The sequence below is a fragment of the Chanos chanos genome, chromosome 5, assembly GCF_902362185.1.
Source record: "Chanos chanos chromosome 5, fChaCha1.1, whole genome shotgun sequence".
Taxonomy (NCBI): Eukaryota; Metazoa; Chordata; class Actinopteri; order Gonorynchiformes; family Chanidae; genus Chanos; species Chanos chanos.
In genome coordinates this window covers 11,566,275-11,587,398 of record NC_044499.1, presented here as the reverse complement: position 1 = coordinate 11,587,398, position 21,124 = coordinate 11,566,275, and the positions used below count along the sequence as shown (strand labels likewise).

Sequence of the window (21,124 nt, the reverse complement as noted above, 5' to 3'; positions counted from 1 at the left end):
AAGGGGGGGGGGGGTGTCGAGAGGGGTGGGTGCCATGGTGACAGCGGCCATTTATCTGTCTGCTGGATCAGCCTAGCCGGTCACAAACGCAGCAGTCCATCCACCTCAGGACAGAATTTATTTTCCCTCTCTCATTCTCTCTCTCTCTCTCTCTCTCTCTCTCTCTCTCTCTCTCTCTCTCCGTTCTCTTTATAATCTTCATGTGTCTTTCGTTTACTCTCTCTTTCCACAGGTGTTTCTTCTTTTCCCCCTTTTTTTTCTTTTTGCTGTCCTCCTACATAATTGCTCCTCTCACTCTTTCTCTCATTCTCGCTCTCTCCTGCTCTCTGTCTTCACTTCTCTAATTCTCCTCTGTCCAATGGGAACAATAAACTAGAATTACTTGGACATATACAGGAAAAGACTTGTCTGGCAGTTGGGCTGTATTCAGAAAGCCAGTGCCCTGAGCTCTCCAGCTCTTAAATATAAGTGCTAAACAGCTTGTGTATTGTTGTGGGAGTTTTGAATTTGCTTTGCTGTCTAAGTCACCTTCCTCTACAAAAGAACAAGAAATTTTTAGATAGGCGTTTGAATTGGATAATATGATACAATAGACTTTTCCCTTCTAGTTATTGCTAAAATGTTTTGAAGCGTAGCAGAATTGAATGGTTGAGAGAATTGTGAGCATTTGTTATGAAAACAAAACAGTCAGCCTACCATTTCCCCTGGCTCTCCTATTTCTCTGTTATAGAATTCTTTCACATTTTTGCTGTGCATATTGATCCAGGGCAGTATTCTGGCATAAATACATAGGTTACACATCTGTATGTACTCTTACAGGTTTAATAGTTTTTAGTCTTTAATAGTTTAATAGTCTTACATAGTTTTAATGTACGTTGGGATTTTGTTTTATTTCTCTACCCCATGACAAATTGTTTTGAGTATTTTTGGCTTCACACCTCCACACCAGTCTGTTTTAGTGGAGGTTTTTTTTTTCCCTGTTCAGTATGATGGCTCGTCAGTTGTGTGAAGCTGAGCCGCTGCTGGCAGACCCAGTGGGGGATGACATGTCAGGGAAGAGTCGCCCCCCCCCCCCCCCCCCCCCCCCTCCACCTCCCGTCCCCTCCCCCACCCCAACTCTCCACCACACCACAACCCCCCAACCCAACCCCCGACACCCCCGGCTCCCAACCATCTAATCACCACTACCACCACTCTCCAAAACCTACATCCTATTCAACATACCAAGTCATTCAGTGCTATGACACACGACCCCCCCCCCCCCGAATGAGAATGCTGACTTACAGCAGGACCTTACACCCCCTGAAGAGCGGAGTATGGACAGCGCCTGCCTAGCAACAGCAGGGAAATGTACTGTGCCTTCAGCCGGATCACAATTTTAATGAGCTTTGCCTTTTATTTGCATCAGTGTCATTTGGCAAGAGGGTTCAAGACTGACATTCGGGAGCTTCAAACGTCAAAACCTTAAACCAGTAGAGTGTGTCAAACTGGGCAATAACAAGAGGATTATTGAGTTCTTGTCACTGTTTTATTTTAGTTGTTTGTTTATTTAAGCTTTTACCCGTAAAGAAAACGAAGAAGCCCTGATATTCTCTGTACTGCCAATGCAACTCTGATTTACATTTAAGTGACAGAAGGGCAATCTCAGCCCCCCCGCTCCCACCCCCATCCCCAAAGCCTGCCTTGTTCAGATGAGTTTTGTTTGGGTCATGTCAAATTTGAATTTCCCAGGTCCATAGGGAGTCAGGGAGGAAGAGTCAGCAACCTGTCAAGTGCAAGTGATTTAATACGTCAGGGTGTGTTTGAAAGATAGCGTGTAAATGAGTTTTCATGTTCGTGGTGTGTTCTCTTTTAGGGATGTGTATGTGTGCTTGTGTGTGTGTGTGTGTGTGTGTGTTTAGAGACAGACCTAGGTCAAACACTCATTTAAAATAAATGATTTATGAGGTGTGTCTACTTTGCATTGAGATCTGCCAAGCAGTTGCAGAGGTCTGAGTTTTCAAACCTCACTCGGCCAAAAGAGCAGATTCTTCAGACACCGCATTACAATTACCAGCTGTTTAAGGTATTATAGCACATCATCTTTCATATTCAGGCTCAGGCCTCTTATTAAACTCTAAATATTGAATATGTATGATTAAGCTTGACTTCTGTAGAGTTGCTACTAATGGAGCAGATGGTTTGTGTGTTGACAACAGTGCAAATGGAGAACAGTTGGGCAAAGACAGTGAGCTTTAGGTTACCTCTGCGTGAACTTGTATTTAACTGATAAAAGGATTAACGGTGTCATGAAGTGCATGCCAGAGGACAAGGAAATACAAGGATTTTTTTATTGATTAATAATATTAAAGAGGACTCTTATTTGTCTGTGTACTTATCATGGTGTTTGTGTATATTTGCATTTTTATTCAGACTGGGTGGGAGTCTGTGAGTGCATGTGTGTGTTTACTTGCGTGCATTTTTTATAAGACAGACAGAAAGTGTGTGTGTGTGTGTGTGTGTGTGTGTGTGTGTGTGTGTGTGTGCACGTGTGCGTGCACATGTGTGTTTGTGTGCAAGTGTGTGTTTTGTATGTATTTGGGTCACTTGAGGAGTTTACTAAGGTGATATCACACCACACAGGAAGTTGCCTTGGTAAAGAGGAGGGGCATTAATCATTAACAAAGCCTTGAGCAATGAGACAAGAAGTCAGTCAACAGAGAGAATCAGCCCCAGCTGTTTTATGCTTTTCTTCCTTAACACTCTCTACTTGATTTGTATACATGTTTTTGCATCAAAGATTACAGTCTTTTTCCTGTGTTTTTTTTTTTTTTTTTTTTCCAGAGTATGATGCTTTTTTCATTGAGCCTTTGTAATGTAAGGTAATCATCCATCATAGAGGGTGTTAAATAAATATATTTTGCTTTGCTTTTGTATTGAATCTACTTTGCTAAATATCAAAACAAGAGAACAACTGTCAGTGACATGAAACCCTGCAGTTGAATGGAAGCAGGTCTGTGTGTGTGTGTGTGTGTGTGTGTGTGTGTGGCCTTTAGTCAGGTGTCTTGAGAGAAGCACAAGAAGAGAGTTTTTGGGGCACATTTTTGAAAGGTCTGAGAAACACAACCCTCCGTAGCCAGAGGGGGAAGGGGAGGGAGGAGGGGAGGGCTTTATGAGGAGAGAAAAAGAGCGATGGGCAAAGTGGAGACGGAAGAAATGAGGTGACTGCTTCCCTTTCAGGTTCCATCATCAGCAGGTTTCACTCCCAATTTGGTCATTCGATACACAGCGCAGCTCCAGTAATCTGTTTCACTGAAACATTATCTCTCCTAAACACACAGACGGGCATAGTGTTAGAGTTAGAGAGAGAGAGAGAGATAGAGAGAGAGACAGACAGAGGGAGAGAGAAGCAGAGACAGACAGAGACGGAGGATGTTTATTTAAGAAACAGTTGTTTGAGGAAGTGTAAGCTTCAGGTCTAGTTGGAGACATGCATCCAGGTGAGAAACTGAGGTTTTATGAAGAGGCCAGCAGGTTCATTGAAATAGTGCATGCACCCCCCCCCCCCTCCCCACCCCCATTTCCCCATCTCCTTATTTATTCATTCAGTCATTTCTTTCCTTTCATATGGTGGGGAAACAAAACTGGGTCAAAGCCCTTTGTGGCTGTATGAGAATGACTGAGACTGTGTGTGGATGCCTCTGTACAGATCCTCAGTAAAACACTGCTTTGGATGAAACCTCCTTGCTCTGTGGATCACAGAGAGATCTGAGGAGCTCAGGCTTATTAACTTCTCACCTGACTGAGAGCTGAATTTGACTCCTCAACGTCTCCCTTGTTCTGAGGAGGAGGAAAAAGAGCTCTCGTGCGTCGGTGTTGGATACCCCCGACCCCCTCCCCCATCGAAGGGAAAGGTAACAGCCAGATTCTACTGCTTTTCTCTCAGCAGAGAGAGAGAGAGAGAGAGAGGGAGAAAAGGTCTGGCTCTTAAACCACTGCTCTTGACCAGGTACTGTTCATTTAACTTCAGTAATTATGTGGTGGCTTGTTCATCTGGCTCTTGCTCTCTATGAAAACTGAAAACAGTTACAGTGTGCACAAGTAAGACTGGTTCCGAGACGCCAGTGATGATAAATGAACCAATGCTGTTTATGAACTGGTTTATAACTTACATTACTTACATACACTACGTTAAACCTTTAACATAGCGACATTTAACTGTGAGATCATAGTAAAGCATAGTTCTTATTAAGCTCCAACAAACACACACACACACACACACACGCACACTTCTCTCTGGATCTCAAATGAGTTTTCTGAGACATATGGTTATGCTGCTATGCCTGTGGGTTTTCTGCTTCTGCCTACAGCAGATGACACCTTTCACAGCTGCTTCAGAATCTATTGCTTTTTAATCTTTTTTTTTTTTTAAGATACAGATTATCTAACTGCACGGCACGTTATTTAATTTGTTGTTTATTCCCTTTCTCCAGTGTGTTTATTTTTTTTTTTTTTTCGTTTATTGATCAGGTTTCAGGTTCAGGCTTGGATGTGAGAAAGACATAAACGGTTAAGGGATCATTAGAGTAGCCTCACGAGGGCTTGTCACCAGAACACTAATTCTTGATGATATCGTATAACTATCTACAGATGGCTAACAGGGAGCTACAAATGAGCCCACATGAGGATTTTTACATGAGGAGACAGAGAGACAGAGAGAGAGAGAGAGAGAGAGAAGGAGTACATTAGCTGGAACACATAGCACTGTTGGTGACTGTTGAATTTCAGCTTCCATTTCCACCTCATGTGTCTCTCACTAATTCAAGGAGCCCATATTGATTTCAGTCAGGGTCACCAATACCAGCATGCCACAGTGCCACAGGCCATGGGAGAGAGAGAGAGAGAGTTAGTTCTCTGATAGCCATGGGAGAGACTCACTACCGAGAGAGTTTTTCTGTAAGGAGCTGTAGTGAGGGACAGAATGAGGTGAAGTATTAAGGAGAGGAGAGGGAGGATGGAAAGCCGCGTGGAAGGTAATGGATGGTGAAAGAAAAACTGTGGTAAAAGAAAGAGTACAGTCACCGCAGAGCCTTTGTCTCAATCGTCCTGAGAGCGCGTACGGGATGAGAGGACTACTTGTGAGTTTCTGTGTTTGAGAGATTGTGTTAAAAGGGTTTTTAGCTAAACTGTTCATGAGAGATGCTCAGGCCCTGAACAAATGTGGGGATTTAGAGACACTGAGGCAGAGGGACTCAAACAATGGAAAATGAAGACGGGCTTAAGTTGCCAGTTAAAGCTTTTGTTGGACATCAATTATAACACAATTATAAAGCCTCTATTGATTAAACTTTAATGTCTAGTGTCTGAAATATCCTCTCAAGAACAAAACAGCCTGTGAGCAGGTTCCAGTCATGGCACATATTCAACTCATGTCTGCCATATCAAGGGAATGTACTGTGAACATTATATCACCGTCAAGGTGAGTAAAAAGTGTGTGTGTGACAAGGTCATAGCCTTTCTCTCTCTATGGAAATACGCTGAGGCAGACTGAGGAAACCTTTGTATCACCTCACTGACTTTATCAAGTATTTTTCAGTCAGAAAGATGAGCGCAAAAATCCCTGCTGGACCTAATCCTTCAGCTTCTACGCCTAACAATGTCATGTGAACCGTCTCGCTTCAAAGTGGCGATCATTTGCCGGCAAAGTCAGAGCGGCTGGAATCAACCGTTTCATTTCCTCCGCCATCCGACGGAGCTCGGTCGAGATGTCGCCGCGGCGTTATCGCGCTCGGCTTGCCGCCAGAGCGTACCTGTTAGGACTAAGTTGACCAAAAAAAAAAAAAAAAAAAACCAGGACGCATAAGCTCACACACAGCTCCTGACGCAAGAACGGGAAAGTGTCGTGTGCTGAAGCCGAGGGCTCCCGTGGGAAATTTAGTTGTGAATTGACAAACCATTGCTGCCGTGTAGTGGCAGCATGGGATGATGGGAAGAGGTCTATAGCACCCTCATTATACAACTCTTTATTTGCCCTACTTTCTCTCTCTGCCTCTTCTCCTCTTTCCGTCACTCTCTCCCTCTTCCTGCCGTGTGATGGAAACCGTCCTTACAGTGTATCCAGCCCTTATCTCGCCAAAACCATCATTTCCCAGTTGTCATGGAAACGTCAGATTTTCTACATACTGGGGGGTTTGGGGTCATGTGGGATAACAAGAGTCTTTCTCTCTCTCTCTCTCTCTCCCTCTCTCTCTCTGTCTTCCCTCTCTCTTTCTTTCTTATACATTTGGTCATATATCAGTTTCCCATTATCCAAGTGTAACACCTTCAGTTTGCATATGCATGGATTTTATTAAGGGAAATCCAATCATACGGTGTCATTGCTCATTATTATTCATTTGACTGGAGACTGTGTGAGTGAGAAGGTTGTGAGATATGGTTTACATTGTTTACTTGCTCATCAAACCATTCAGTGACTCATGGACCAAAAGAAGGGACATAGTCATCCTGGAAGAGACCACTCCTGTCAGGATAGAGAAGTTCTCCTATCATAGACTGAATGTCATTGCTCAGAGTGGCTTTGATTTAAGTGGCGTTTATCTTCCCAACTACAGGCTTCAGTGAAACCAAACCATGGTGGGAAAATGCCCCCCCCCCACACACACACACACTGTAAGAGGGTTGACCAATCCCTTCATTATGAGAAACAAACACTTTGGCTTGCTGATTTCTTTCGGGGCGTACCACACGAGCACTCGTTTGCTTTGTGAGAACAGAGTCAAGGGGTGAGTCATCTGCCATGCTCAGTATACCTCTACCTGTGTGCTTCCTTCCACTTTACATGCAAACATGCTGGGGTTCTTTAGGTATAATGAGGGGCTTCTAGCTTTGCTTGCCAAATGACTGGACCAGAACACAATTTTTAGACATGAAACAAAGCATGGGATTTCAAAACTCCTGAACCACCCCTGCTTACAGGCACCGCCTTTCAACGTACTGTGTATCCCTCATTTACTCAAGTGTTTCCTGTACTTGGGAGTTGCTGGTATATTGTTTGAAATTTTATCAGTCCACTCTGTGGTCAATGTATATTCTGTTTTCAGGGATTGGGATGGATTATATTGTCCTCTGCCTTGAAACACATGCATGAAATCCATCTTCAGTTACAACGTAATTAAAATCCAATTAAGATACAAAATTGCCTAACACGCAGTTTGTATTGATTAGCGTGATCAAGCAGTCCTTGACTTTGATATATCCTCCTGAAGTTTTTTTTAAAGTTCCTACTCTAGAAGGATGAAATAGAAGATGTGCTTGTGTGTGCGCGTGCGGTGTGTGTGTGTGTGTGTGTGACGCCTGTCTGCTGGCCGGCCTGAGCTGAAAAGTGTGACCCCTTCAGCCTCTGACCCCAAAGAGCAGCTTTTTATTTATTTGTGCATTCCTCAGGCCAGGAAATGGAGAAACCATCAGCCTTCGATCAGGATGAGACAGACTGTATGCACACCCAAACACATACACACAGAGACAGAGAGACTGAGAGAGAGAGAGACTGTGAGAGAGAGAGAGAGAGAGAGAGAGAGAGAGCTTACAGGCACACACAGCTCTACTGTGTGTCTATAACACTGCCCTTAGAGGAAAGTGCTGACGGTCAGCATTCCTCTCTCTCTCTCTCTCTCTCTCTCTCACACTCACTCACAGACACAGACACACACACACAGATACATACACATACACCCACGTACTCCGACAAACCCACCCAGGCACTTAAAAACAAGAGCCACAAATTCAAAGGAAGAGATAGAAAGATTAAGATAGAGTAGAATAGCAATGGAGACAGAGAGATTAAGAGTCTAAAGGTTGACAGGACAAGATAAAACCAAAGACTGGCCTAATTCATCAACCTACCTTGTTACTTTTCGTAGAGATCAATAAGTGGTTGGAAACTGTCTCTCACTTTTCAGTCTTAAAGGCAGACATCACTGTCTCCGTGCTTTTAAAAGCCTGATCATGTACACCCAATGTCTCTTTCTCCTTTTTTTTTCTTTCCAGCTGCTGTGCGGAGTGGACACACAACTCCTCTGAGATGACTAAGTTTCTGTTCCAGATGATCCTTTCCTGAACAATAACAGGTGAATGAGCCATTTAACAAATACCTTGGTTATTTAGATGAGACTTTAATTTCTGTTCACTACAGATTAGGACCGCATAGCTCACGTCTTATTTTCAGCCTTCTCCATGTGTTTCAGGTCATCTGTTCATATTTGCAGAATGCAAAGAAACAGTTGGTTTTAAATGTAAACCAAAAAAAAAAAAACAGCCCCAGGTTTTGATGGGGGAGAAAACAGCAGTCCCTGTGTGTTAGACTCTTCGTAAGGGAGGGACCAGTGAAGGTCTTTAAGAGTCATAACTGAAGCTTCTCACATTATTCTGAATTCTCATCACATACAAAATGGCAGCTGGTAGCTTCTATAAGGTGAAAAACGCTGGCTCCTGCTTTTTGATCTCTAAAGAAGAACAATAAATAATGCAACAGGCTTAGTGCATGTCCGGTAGTGACCATACACACACGCACACACACACACACACACACACACACACCAACGCATGCATTTGGTTACACTCACACGGACATGCACAAACGCTTAGACAGACATACACGCACAGAGATGCACAGACACACACACACACATATGCATGCACACGCACACGCACACGCACACACACACAAAGCAGCTCTTGTTGCCTTCAGTGATTTGGTGGTTGGAAAAGGATCTGTTGCCCTTGCCTGCTGGCCATGCAGGTAACAAGAGCCTGTGTGGCGCTAAATATTTTAGTGAGGCCAAAGAGAGAGAGAGACAGAGAGAGAGAGAGACAGACAGAGAGACAGAGAGAGAGAGAGACAGACAGCCCTTACAGTGTGCCATTGCTTTGGGTATTGTTGCCAGTGCTGGTACGTGAGGCACAAAGAGTGTGTCTTGCTTCAGCAGAGATGAACTGAGCAGTGATAACACTAAAACACACAGGAGTGAGATAACAAACATGCCAAACTATCACACGTTCACTCAGTTTACACACACACACACACACACACAGAGAGAGAGAGAGAGAGAGAAGGCCACCTAGAGAGAGACAATTAGCCACCTGCTCTTTACTGCCCACATAGCTATTTTGTGATGAAATACTGGAGGTGAAATCTTTTGCTTTAACTGTTAATGAAATGATGAGAGTTATGAAAGTGATGTATTTGCCTGAAGGTCATCGTGTTCCAGGAAGAGCTCATTTCTCAAGCCTAATGAGTGCAGCACTGCAGTAAAGCATTTGTGGAGTGTGCGAGTGTGTGTGTGCATGTGTGTGTGTGTGCGTGTGTGTGTGTGTGTGTGTGTCTGTGTGTGTGTGTGTCTGTGTGTGTGTGTGTGTGTGTAAAACCTGGTGTATTGAGGTGACTGTGATGGAGGCAGGGTCCAGGTTGCTGTGGTAGTTTTAGGGGTCAGACACAGACCAGCAGCTGCCGCGGGGGTTTTAGGGACAGGGGTGGGAGAAGTCGAGAAAGGGGAGTGACCTGCCGGTCATCAGTCTGATTAAACTATGACCTTTTACCCTTCCACTGACCTTTTTTTTTCACCCCACACACACGTGCACACACACACACACACATGCGCGCGCGCGCACGCACAAACACACACAGTCAATAGGTGCAGACAGTGGTGGTTTTGGAGACAGGGAAAACCTTAGGTGTTGAGTGTGGTTGAATGTGTGCATGACTCTGTGTGTGTGTATATGTGTGTGTTTGTGAGAGAGAGAGAGAGAGAGAGAGAGAGACCTCTGAGAAGGCACAGGTGAGACTAAATATTGAGGAAGTTTTTTCATAAAGAATTGTTGTAAGATGAAATATTAAATAGAGGCAGGAAGGAAAGCAAAAAAAAAAAAACAACCAACAGGAAGACAGTGCCAAAAGGAGAGAAAAGAAAGGGTGAAATGGAAATAAGAAACTCACAGGAGATTGGTCTTTTTACTCCATCCACTGAACTAATGGTTCTGCTCCTCTGCTGTCTTCTGTCACTTTGTTGTATTGATTCAAGTTCCTATCAGGAGAAATGCCCTGAAACTCAAGGTTTTCAAGCTAAGGTATTGACAGTATGGCTGAGAATCTTTATGTTGGAATTGACAGAGAGGGAAGATCAAACACAGCTCCACAACCAGCAGTCCCAGACTACTGTTTATACAAGCTGTGTTTCTGTTGGCTGTTGTCTGTGATTTGTGTGTGCGTGATCTGAGTGGGACTGAGTGTGTTTGCGGTGGCTGAAATGGGGAGTGCCTCGGGGACATCTCTGTTAAGAGCGTGTTTGCTTCTTAAATTTGTGCTGGGACTGTGTTTGCAGACAGGAGTGTGTCTGTCAGTAGTGTATCAGCGTGTTTGTTTGTGTGTGTGTGTGTGTGTGTGTGTGTTGTGTGTTTATATTTGCCCCTTGGCTGGGGGTGGGTGGTGGTGGTGGTACCATACATGTTTACTATATTTGTAAGAACAAAGTGTAGGAATATGTGGGCTACACAAAAAAAGTCCTCAGATGTGGTTTGTGTGCGTGTGTTTTGTGTTTTGCATGTGTGTGATGTCTGCTTGTGCAAAACCCACTGTTTACAGTGTTAGCACCCCAGGCTCTGTGTCTCCTCTTCCTCCAAACTCTTTGCGTGTCTGTGGCTTGTCAGAGACACTCTCAGTCCCCCCCCCCCCCCCCCCCTTTAACTGACTCAAACCCACCGTATCCATGAAGATAATCCCATCTAACCTCTCATCCTACGCCGACGCTGTAATTTCACTCAGAGCAGACAGACTCAACAGCACCAGCAGGTTTGTGCACTGACCCTAATTTTTTCACAAGTTTTAATCTGAAATCGCACCAAACGTTTTCAAGAGCACACCAGATAATATAAAATACCGTAAACCCTATTGCGTGGTAAAAAAAAAAAAAAAATCTAAATAGTAACCCAAGCTCTGATCTCGGTCCTAATTTTAACCAGTCTGACCTTGTTTGTTAGACTTGGTACAGACTGCAAATCCTTAGAATCACATAATTGTACTCTCTTCCCAGATAGCTACAGAACTCTTTGAGACCTCCCTTGAAATTGATTAAATCCACTGAGCTTTGCAAATTCACTCAGAGTGATGGACTTCACACTAAAAATGTCGTGAGAGACATAAATTGTGGGTCCTGAATGAGTATAAAACTTTTTTATTTTCACTAGAAACAGAATCTGTTGGTTTATAGTTCCTTTTAAGATGTTTAGTTATAGAGACAGTATCACAGGGACTTTGTTCTGAGTGGTATCAGTGCAGGTCTAACAGTTGGGTGCTTTGTTTGCCTGTGTGGGTTTCTGCTGAAGGGCCATTGCATTGCATGTGATGTCTCCGTGCTGTTGGAGTGGGTTGTATGCAAAGAGACAACACTACACTAGTTAATCTTTGAACCAACCCATCTGTGTTTATATGTCTGTGTGTAGTTAATAGTGTGTGTGTGTTTGCGTGTGTGGGTTTGTGTGCATGCGAATATTGATGTGTATGATGTTTGAGTGTGCAAACATCTCTGCATATATGTGTGTGTGTGTGTTCGTGTGTTTACCGTTCATGTGTGTGTGTGTGTGTGTGTGTGTGTGTGTGTGTGTGTGTGCGTGTGCGTGTGTTTGACCGTTCATGTGTGTAAAAGTGTGAAACCTGTGTGTGTGTATATATGTGCTTTCGCATCATTAAATATATGCGTGTGTGTGTATGCATCATTAACATGTCTGTGTGTGCGTGCGCACGTGTGTGTGTGTGTGTGTGTGTGTGTGTGTGTGTGTGTGTGTGTGTGTGCGCGTGCGTGTGTCAGAAAGAACACACTGACACAAAGGACACAGATGCCTCAGTGGTCTGTACCCCCCTCTGACCCTCCTCAGCTCCTCCTCTTCCTCTTCCTACACTGTTCTTCTCCTCTTTCTCCTCCTGCTTGTCTGCCATCTGTGCGGGGTCAGTGTGACGACTGCCAGATGAGCATCCCCTCTACTGCTCCCACTGCTCCTCCTTCACCCCACACCCTACGGCCCCTGTCCATCCCCTCCGGCCCACCCCCTCTAACCCCGCTCCGTGGACAATTGGCTGACTTTGTTTGTGACACGTGTGTTGCCAGGAGGTGTCTGCCCCCTGCCCCCCCCCTCCCTATGGCCAGTCTTTTGTGATTGGGGTGCTCAGATGGGGGCCTGTAGCCCAATGGCCCATCATCTGTGTGTGTGTGTGTGTGTGTGTGTGTGTGTGTGTTGGTGTGTGTGTGTGCGTTAGTGGTAGGGGGTGTTCCTTTTGTTCTGTAGATTAACCCAGCCCCCCCATCCTCTCAAATCCCTCTCTCATCTCTCTTTTCAGTCTGTCCCCAGCACCACATGCTGGCCGAAAAGTGTTAAAATGCCCTCAAGCAGAAAACGAGGAGGCAATTTATGCTGGGGGAAAGAGAGACTAATAGGGAGGATGGAGACTATGGAAGAAAACCACAGTGAATAGGCGGCAGGGCATAGACTCAGTCCATGTTCATTCCAATTTTTTTGTATTCTTCATAATATCTGTCATTTCATTGCTGCCATGAATCCTCGCTCGTTGTTTTTTTTTTTGTTGTTGTTTTTGACTGGAGCGGGGAGAGAGACTTGTATTTATGAATGGTATAGTCAGGGTTATGGTTTTTTTTTTTTTTTTTTTCGTTCCTAGCAACCAAGAGATTTCTCCCATCCCTGAATAGCACGACCCTGAGATTGAACATACATACCACACAATCTTTGGTGGCTTTGTGAACGAAAAATGTGTCCATTCATGTGTAAACTTTCACCTACTTTGGTATTTGGGGTCTCTCCAGAGTAGGTTGGCTTGTCCAAAGACAGCAGTGGGTCATTTCTTCACTCCTGAGTGCTGGAGTTGTATATTTGGAAGAAAGGTAAATGGGGTTAGAGTATGTCTGGAGCAGTTGATCTAGGGCGAGTGTGTATGTTTGTACAGCAACGCTGGCTTCCGTTACACTGCGCCCAGCACCGGCGGGCTGAAAGGGGTTGATTGAGTCTGCTCTTGGAGGGGTGGAGGGAAACCCCCAAACCACGGCGGAATATAAGAGGTGGGGAGGAAGGATATTTAGGTAAGGGGCTGCTTCTCTCCTCTCGTCTCTCCTTGTCGTGGTCTTCTGCGTGTGGCCACAGAAAAGATCAAATGGAGAGGAAACATACGTCACTCCAAGAGGCTGAATACACATGGGCTGTGTGTGGAGCACTTTTAAGAGGACATGGCTCTGAGGGAGGAATGTGTGTGTGTGTGTGTGTGTGTGTGTGTGTGTGTGTGTACGTGTGTACGCGTGTGCAAAGGCCCCCATGTGCTCCATCTGAAAGATTCATCCAAAAGAAACTTTCATAGACTCTGATTATTCATGTATTTTGGCCTTGTTAAAGTTTGGAGATGGAGTATATGAAGCATGCGTGTAGAATAACCAGGTTTTTCCAGGGCTGTCTCCCTGGCCTTGCCCACATTTGTATGGATGAAGTGCAAGGAGTCATAAATATGAGCTTACTCGTTTTTATCGAAATTGTTCATTCTGATAGCTTGAGCACATGTCTGCTTAATCTTCCGTGCGAGAAATGTTTAAAAAAAGAGGAAATTTGCAAATGTGTGAAATCGCAGTTCAGCCGTTTTCGTATTTGCTCGTTCAGTGAAGAAAGTCAACATTTACTTTGGAGCACGAATTGCAGAAAGTTTTACTCGAGAAAACTCCTCGCTGACATGTGCAGCTCTCTAAGAGCCTTGTTCCGAATAAGCCTGCGCTGCGTGTAAGAGTGTGTGTGTGTTTCAGGGAGTCACAGAGGAGCGGAGGAATCCAGCCAGACGCGATGATTTGTAGACGCAGCTTATGGTAGCATGTGAATGCGGCTTTTGAAAGTGCCCCTTCTTAAGAAGAACTGTTTCTAGAAAGAGACTTCAGTGGTTTTGGTAAAAAAATGCTGTATAAGACACTCTGACATCAGAAAAAAAGGGATATGAAACAGGAGAGGGAAAGAACCACTTTAAACCCAACAGTACCTGTAGAAATGAATATTTTTTTTTTATGTATTTAAGTGCAAGAAGATCTGAATTTTTGGATTTGCTGATTTAGTCTTTTTGTTGGTTTGTGAAAGTTAAAATTTTGTCCTCCCCAACAAATATGGAATGAGTATTGTCTAGCTTGATTGTCCTGTGTTGTTATTGTTTTCATTGCTTGTTTTAAAGTTAGAAAAAATGATAATGAGAGAACTGCACCATATGTGGTGAGCTAGAGAATTGTAACATGTGTATTTCTATGCGTGATATGTTTGTCTTTGCGCGTCTGCGATTGGCTGAATCGCCAGAAATGAAAGGCAGTAGGGGTGGAGAAAATGTGAGTTGGGGGTGGAGTAAGGGGCGTGTCCTTATTCTCTCTCCCTCGCTCTCTCTCTCTCTCTGTCTGTTTGCTCCGTGTCCCTGCCTGATGAGATCAGCGGATCGCCTTTCATGATGAGGCATCTCTCGCGTTGCTCCCACTACCAGCATACCTCTCTTTTTCCCCGTCCTCCCTCGCTCTGTCTCTCTCTCTTTCTCTCTCTCTCTGTCTCTCTGTCTGCCTCAGCGGCTCAGCTGGAGTGAGAGGAGGCTGGGAGTGGAGGGAACACAGTGGAAAAGGGGGCCAGTGTTAGGAGTGGGACAGAGGCTGTAACGGGAGGGATTAGCTATACGGAGGGGGTGGGGTGGGGTGGGGGGGGTGACACCTCTGGGGAGAAACCTCTTTTTCTCTCCCCACAGCAGGAGAGAGAGAGAGAGAGAGAGAGAGAGACAGAAAGAACAAGATAGAGAGAGAGAGGGAGACACAGCGTACTCCCTCAAAGAAAAGACTTTTTTTTTTCTTTCTTTTTTTTTTCCTCTTCTTGTTCTTTTATTTCTTCATCTCACAACTGTGAGGAGGAACAGACTACAACCGTGGAGTTTCCACTCAGAGGAAGACTACGGCTGTAAGCAGTGCATTTGGTTTTTTTTTTTTTGCTTTTTATGTCTGTGTGTTAGATGGAGAGACATGTTGGGTGGCGAGATTTTTGTCGTGCATGTGTACTGTTTTACGTGTGTTTGGGGGATAATGTTTCCTTTCATGTGGAGGGTGTTTTCTCGTTTCCTTATGCTATCTTTTCTCACTGCTCAACCCTGTTTTCCTTGTCTTCTCAAACAGACAAGGAGGGATTCCCTCAGACACCTCGTGTTTCCTCTCTCCTCTTCTTTTGCCTCGTCTTCCTCCTCTCTCTCTCTCTCTCTCTCTCTCTCTCTCTCTCTCTCTCCCCCCCCTCCGTTCTTCCTTTATTCCCTAGCTTGCTGTCTGTTCCCGTTGTCTTTAATTCCTCTAATGGATTTGAGACCCCAGCTGGCCCGCAGATTCCCTTTTCCCGGGTCGGTTAGCTAAGCTTTCCGGCACATTCTTCTCGTTCACTCTGAGGGATACGTGCTCCTCTGATGTTCTGAGCCTTGGGATCTTTGAGTGTTGCCGCTTCTACGACCTGCGCTGGGTTCCCACTCTCTTTATCTGTTTGTGTGTGGTGATGAATCTGACCATAGCATGTGAGAGAGAGAGAGAGAGAGAGAGAGAGAGAAGTCCAGAGCAGCCCTTTCGGGTACGGCTCTCTTTCCAAACCCGTCCTGTTTTCTCAGCTGCTGTGTCTTATCAGATAAGGTGATTAGAGAGTAAGGGCAGTCGGATTTTTTTCAGCCGGGTACTGCGCGTCACTGTCCCTGTCTTCCTTTGCTTTTCCTTTCTTTTGTTTTTTTTTTGTTTTGTTTTGTTTTGTTTTTGGGGGGGGTAGTGTTTGGTTTTGTTTTTCCTTCTTCCAGAGGAAAAAACCCCACAGTGTTGACTTGCACTCTAGGTTTGGAAAAGGACAGGCTGTATAGAACATGCCTGAATGCTTTTCATTGTGTCCTGAACGGGTGTGGTGCATGTGTGTGTGCGCGTCTGTGTGTGTGTGTGTGTGCATGTTTATTTGTGTGTGTGTGTGTGTGGGGGGGCGGGTTGAGGGAAGGGTAATGACGACTTTATCATGGTTATTATGTGTAAATGCTTGTGTGTGTGCGCGCACGCGTGCGTGTGTGCTTGTTAACGTGTATCATCGGTTGTGCAATGTGTTTATGGAAGCTCTGTTTTTTTGGGGGGGGTTTTTTGGTGGTGTTACTCTGTCTTGTAAATGACCCCTACAGAAGCACATTAGGCTGAGCAGAGAGGAGAGAGGGAGGATAAGAGACAGGGACTTGTTTAATCACTGTGTGTTGTCTGAGAGCATTGGACTGGAAACCACGGACTGAGTGAACTCTTAAGGGATCTGGTCTACGGGGAGAAGTTAGCGCTCAGTTTCAAACCCATTTAAAGAGCTACGGCCTCCTCACGCAAAACTGTTTTCTTCAACAATGCTTTTGTGTCTAAAATGGTAAATTACATACACAAGTCTTTGCATGTCCCTTTGGAACTTACGTGTGTTCTGTTTCAGAGTTTGACACAGTCACAGGGAAACCGCTCGCAGGCTTGCCACAAAAATGAGATTTGTGTTTGTTTGCATGCATGCATGTTCGTGTGTTTGTTAGAAACACAGAGAGAGAGAGATTGAGAGAGAGAGAGTACGTGTTTTTTTGGGGTTTTTTTCAGAGAGAGTGTAGTTGGTGGAGTCAGTGGGGAGTGCTGGCTGATTCGGGGGTGGACATTTTGATTAATGAGCTTTGGTCCTAACAAATTTCTCGGCCTTTCCTTGGTCGACGTCTGACGTTTATGTGGTCAAAATGTCCAATCAATACCTCCTACTACTATTTTAAAAGCTCATTATCTGAACGGTGAACGTCGTCATATGAGAGACCGAAGCAGGTCTTTGAGGAATTGGGAAATAGCTGATTTTGTGCGCAACTACAAAGGAAAATCAAATCATTTTCTGCGAGCGTTAAAGATTTTACAATGTCTTTGTAGCAAAGGCAAGTCCAGAGGGGTTGTTGATTGAAAGCATTCTTTTCCGTCCCGTTCTTCTACACTTGGACGCCTCTGAATAAAAGCTATTTTGGCCTGTCAGACTTTCACGGATTGCTAGGCTGCAAATTGCCTCAGACACACACTATTTTATGGACTGTTATTGTTGTGCTTTTCCCAAGAGAAGTAGTAGAAAGGAGGGTGGAGGAAAGAAAGAGCTATCAAAAAAAAAAAAAAAAAGAAAAGAAAGAAAGAAAGAAAAAAAAAGTTCACAGCATTAAGATGTTTAAGCTGAGCATGAGGTTGTACAAAGGCTTTGTTCTTAAACATTTTAACCTTTGAATGAGAACTGAATTGGAGCTCAATTAGAACAGGATTAATCATTTAAGCTCAACATGTGCATTCTTCTGAATTCGCTTTGGTTCTGCTCACTGTTTCCGTCCATACTTGTCCTGAACATGGTTTTTTTCAAAAAGGTTTTTTTAATGTAAATGTAAGGGTCATTTTTGAATAGTTGTGTCCGTGTTGTAGACCGATCGCTTATCTCTAATTGGAAGCAGCGTTGGCGTAAGGTCTGCGCTTGTCCTGTTTTGGCTTTTGCCGAGTCGACGGCTGCGTTTGATGTGACACTCTCCAAGGGCAATCTGTGAAGTTCTCTCTCTCTCTCAGTCCATACACCCGCGTGTCACATCAAAGCCCGCGACACCAACCAAAGCCTGTCTGACAGAATTCGCTTTAAAGCGTGTTTATGAACTCAAATATCTCACGAGAGATATTTGCAGTTTCTCTTTTTTTTTTCTTCTTTCCTTCCCTCCGAGATTCAGGAGCAAAACAGTCAGTCAGGCTAATTCTCTGTCCCTTCCAGAATGTTCTCATCAAAAAAAAGACACAAAAAAAACAAACAAAACAAACAAAAAAACTCAGCAGCTTGGAGAACAGATGCCCCTGTCTACATCCTGCATATTTCTCACGCCAGTCATTTAGGTGTTAGTGCTTCTCTCAAAGCAGGGACTGTTTAATTACCAGTGCCCAGGGTGGACAGCTGGACCTGGGGACTGGATGCGTGACCGTATGACTGTCTGTCCAATGTTCTGGCACTCGCGTTGGCGACAAACCCACCTGACAGACAAGCTGGTCTGAGCAGACTCTTTTAAATGAATTCTCGGCAGGAGAGAGAAAAGGGAGAGAGTGAGATATAAAAAAAAAGGAGAAAAGAGAAACTCCAAATAAAATAGAGGGAGAGATTGGCTGTAAACAACAGATGGTGAGGCTGCCTTTCCTGTTTTTCAAAGCTGTCAGCGGCTAGGCTAACTATGTACATCACCTCATCGGTGTCTGTGACAAGGCTGGTGAGGACATAGGTACCCTCTTTCCCCCTCTGCCCCCCCCCCCCCGAAACACCCATGACCCTGAAGTGCACCTGTACCACCCAGGTGCTAGGGCGTGTGTGAGGAGGCTTCATGTGAGCTCTACTAGTACATAAACAAAACAAACAAACAACAACAACAACAACAAAAAACAGTCTGAACACAGCACAGAGGATGATTCCAACAGCCAGTCAAAAAACTGTAAGGGGCAGGCACTGGCTTCTGTTTTACTCAGGATCATAAAGTTGGAAGACATTGAGAACATTCTAGTTTTATGTGTGCATAGCTTGTGCACAGCGTCATCTACGCGGGCCTATGCATCTGCAGTGTAGAGCACTCTCTTACACTGTCTAAGCGGGGGGTGGGGAGAGGGGGGGGCATGGAGAAAGCACTGCTGACTTATCATCTTGTGGGTGTAGTGGACTAGAGTTCCACAGAGGATTGGGAGAACAGGATGTGAAATGCCGGGCTAGAGAAAACGTGAAGGTCCAGAACACTAAATGTGACATGGGAGAGCACAATACAATGTAGCATACAAATTGGCATGAAATGCAGCTCTGCATGTGTGGAAAATGAAACAGACAGGTAACAGAGCCAGACACAAAATAGCCGTGGAACTGTCCGGAACTTCCGTGGTTAGGGAACTGATAGAGCCATTTAGGAAGAAGGAACAGCCAGAGAACAAGAGCCATACAGATACAATGAGGCAGTTTTCTCGTTTCGTACCGTTAAGGGTCTAAACAACCCCTCCCACCCTCACCCCACCCCACCCCACCTCCATTCCAGTGTTTCACACGGTTGAGCAGAAGGACAAAAAAAACCCAAAAAAAACAAAACCACCAGAGTGGTACATTAAAGTGCGGTCATTATCATTACCTTATCGTCGTCTCAGGCGGTCAGGCATCATTAAGCCGAGAAAGTTTGCGTAATTGATTTGGTTCATGGTGTTGCTCGTGTTATCCTAACTGCCATTACATCTTCGCTCTTCTCTCTGTCGGCGTGATGTAATGATGACACACAATCATTCTCATTCCGTGTGTGATGGCCACTCGGTGCCAGTCAACTGACAGAATGAGTAAACAGGATGCTTGGCACCTCTGTGTGTGTGTGTGTCTGTGTGTGTGTGTGTGTGTGCGCGCGCGTGTGTGTGTTTGTCCAACCGAATCAGGCGGGTGAGCGGTCTCCTGCAGAAACCCGAGGAAATGGAAATAGAAGATGAGAGCGTTTAGCTTTATCAGTAGAAGAGTCATCCAAAATAAGCCATCTATGTATGCTTTTGGTGCCCTCGCATGTACTTTGAAACTCAACGTTAAGTGGAAAGAATTGATCCAAGCAAAAAAAAAAAACACACATTTGTGGTAAATCATGGAGCCTCCTTTAGTTGTCACTAGACTAGGGAAGGAAGAGACAAATTCCTCTACTCTGTTGCACGTTCTGTTTCATCCGGATGTAATCAGGTTTCGTCTCTGCGTCAAGCGGTATTTAACACCATCCCTACTCACAGAATAATTATATTTCTACTGGCTGTGATTAGAATCATTAGTGACTGGACCGTGTTGTGAATGACTGAATGATTTTCAATCTGAGTTTGATTAAGAAATTGAGATGTCTGGATTGAATCAAAATTACTCAAGGTTACTGCAGGGAGCATATCCGTTTGGCTTGCTTTGTGCTGGTTTGTACCACCGCAGGGGTCTGAAATGAGAGAGTTACCTAGTTTCAGTATAGGAGAATGGCAAGTCAGGGCACATTGGAGTAGGTCTCCTTGGCAGCTCACTTTCCTACCCCCCCACCCCCATCATGACCTCATTTATTTTCCCCTTAATATTCGCTAACACTTTTCACCAGGATTCCTGACTTTGACTGTCTGGCTGTCTGGCCACCCTCCTTCCTGTTGTCTGAATCGAGGCCTCTCTTTCCCTCTCTCTCTTCCTCTGTCTGTTACCTCAGAGTGGTTGGACTGTCTGAGGACTGTCTGGCTGCTGGAATGCATGTGTTTGTGTATATGTGTGTAGATGTGTGTCTCTGTGTGCATGTTTATGAGAGAAAGAGACAGAGAGAGAGAGAGAGAGAGAGAGAGTGTTCGCTGTGGTGTTTGACCCGAGTGTGGCGGTACCGTCTGAAGAGTGTGTGACGGACTGTCTGACTGGGTGTCTGACAGCGTGAACGATTGCACGTATACATCACCTCTGCATCAACATCTCTTCCTCTCCCTTGGTGACCTCATTATCAGTCAGTTAGGAAAAGCCAGGTGTTTGGGTGCTTGTGCAAAGGCTACATATATGTTTATGGTTGTATTTATGTTGCGTGGCTAGGGGTGTCAGCTGGCTTCTAATGCAGCTGGGACACTTTCCTGAGAACTGGAAGAGACGGCTTTCATTCCTGGAAAAAGGTAGTGCGTCACTAACCCAAGCGGGAAGTGACTGCTAGTGTTTCGTTGGGTTGCGTATGTTTAACATATCACTGTCCCATCTCTCTTTTTTAATCTGCTCTCTTTTTTTGCAGTGGCAGCCTTTGAATGTAGCCAGGCTGTTGATGTGGAAATGCTACTCTGACATTTATCCATGCAAACACAGACTTTTCCTCTCTCTCTCTCTCTCTCTCCACTTGAGTTTGTCAAGCCAGTGGAGCCTATGGGGTTGGAAATGAATTATTACACATTTTTTGTTTCCTTCCTGCTTTTTTTTTTCCTCCTCGCATGCTCCATTCTTTTAAAAAGACTCATTAAAAATGGATCAGCTAAATGAGTGCACCTCCAGAACCCCCCCCCCCCCCTCCCCCAGGGTA

General features: G+C 44.7%; 1 protein-coding gene across 1 annotated transcript in view; it reads left to right on the top strand.

Moving 5' to 3' along the window:
* The window catches only part of spsb4a (splA/ryanodine receptor domain and SOCS box containing 4a), a 46,287-nt gene that overhangs the window by 1,587 nt on the left and 23,576 nt on the right, over positions 1-21,124 (top strand). Inside the window, exon 2 of the mRNA XM_030775560.1 lies at positions 8,026-8,105. The gene's annotated coding sequence lies outside the window, so the exon portion shown is untranslated. The remainder of the gene's footprint in view (positions 1-8,025; positions 8,106-21,124) is intronic.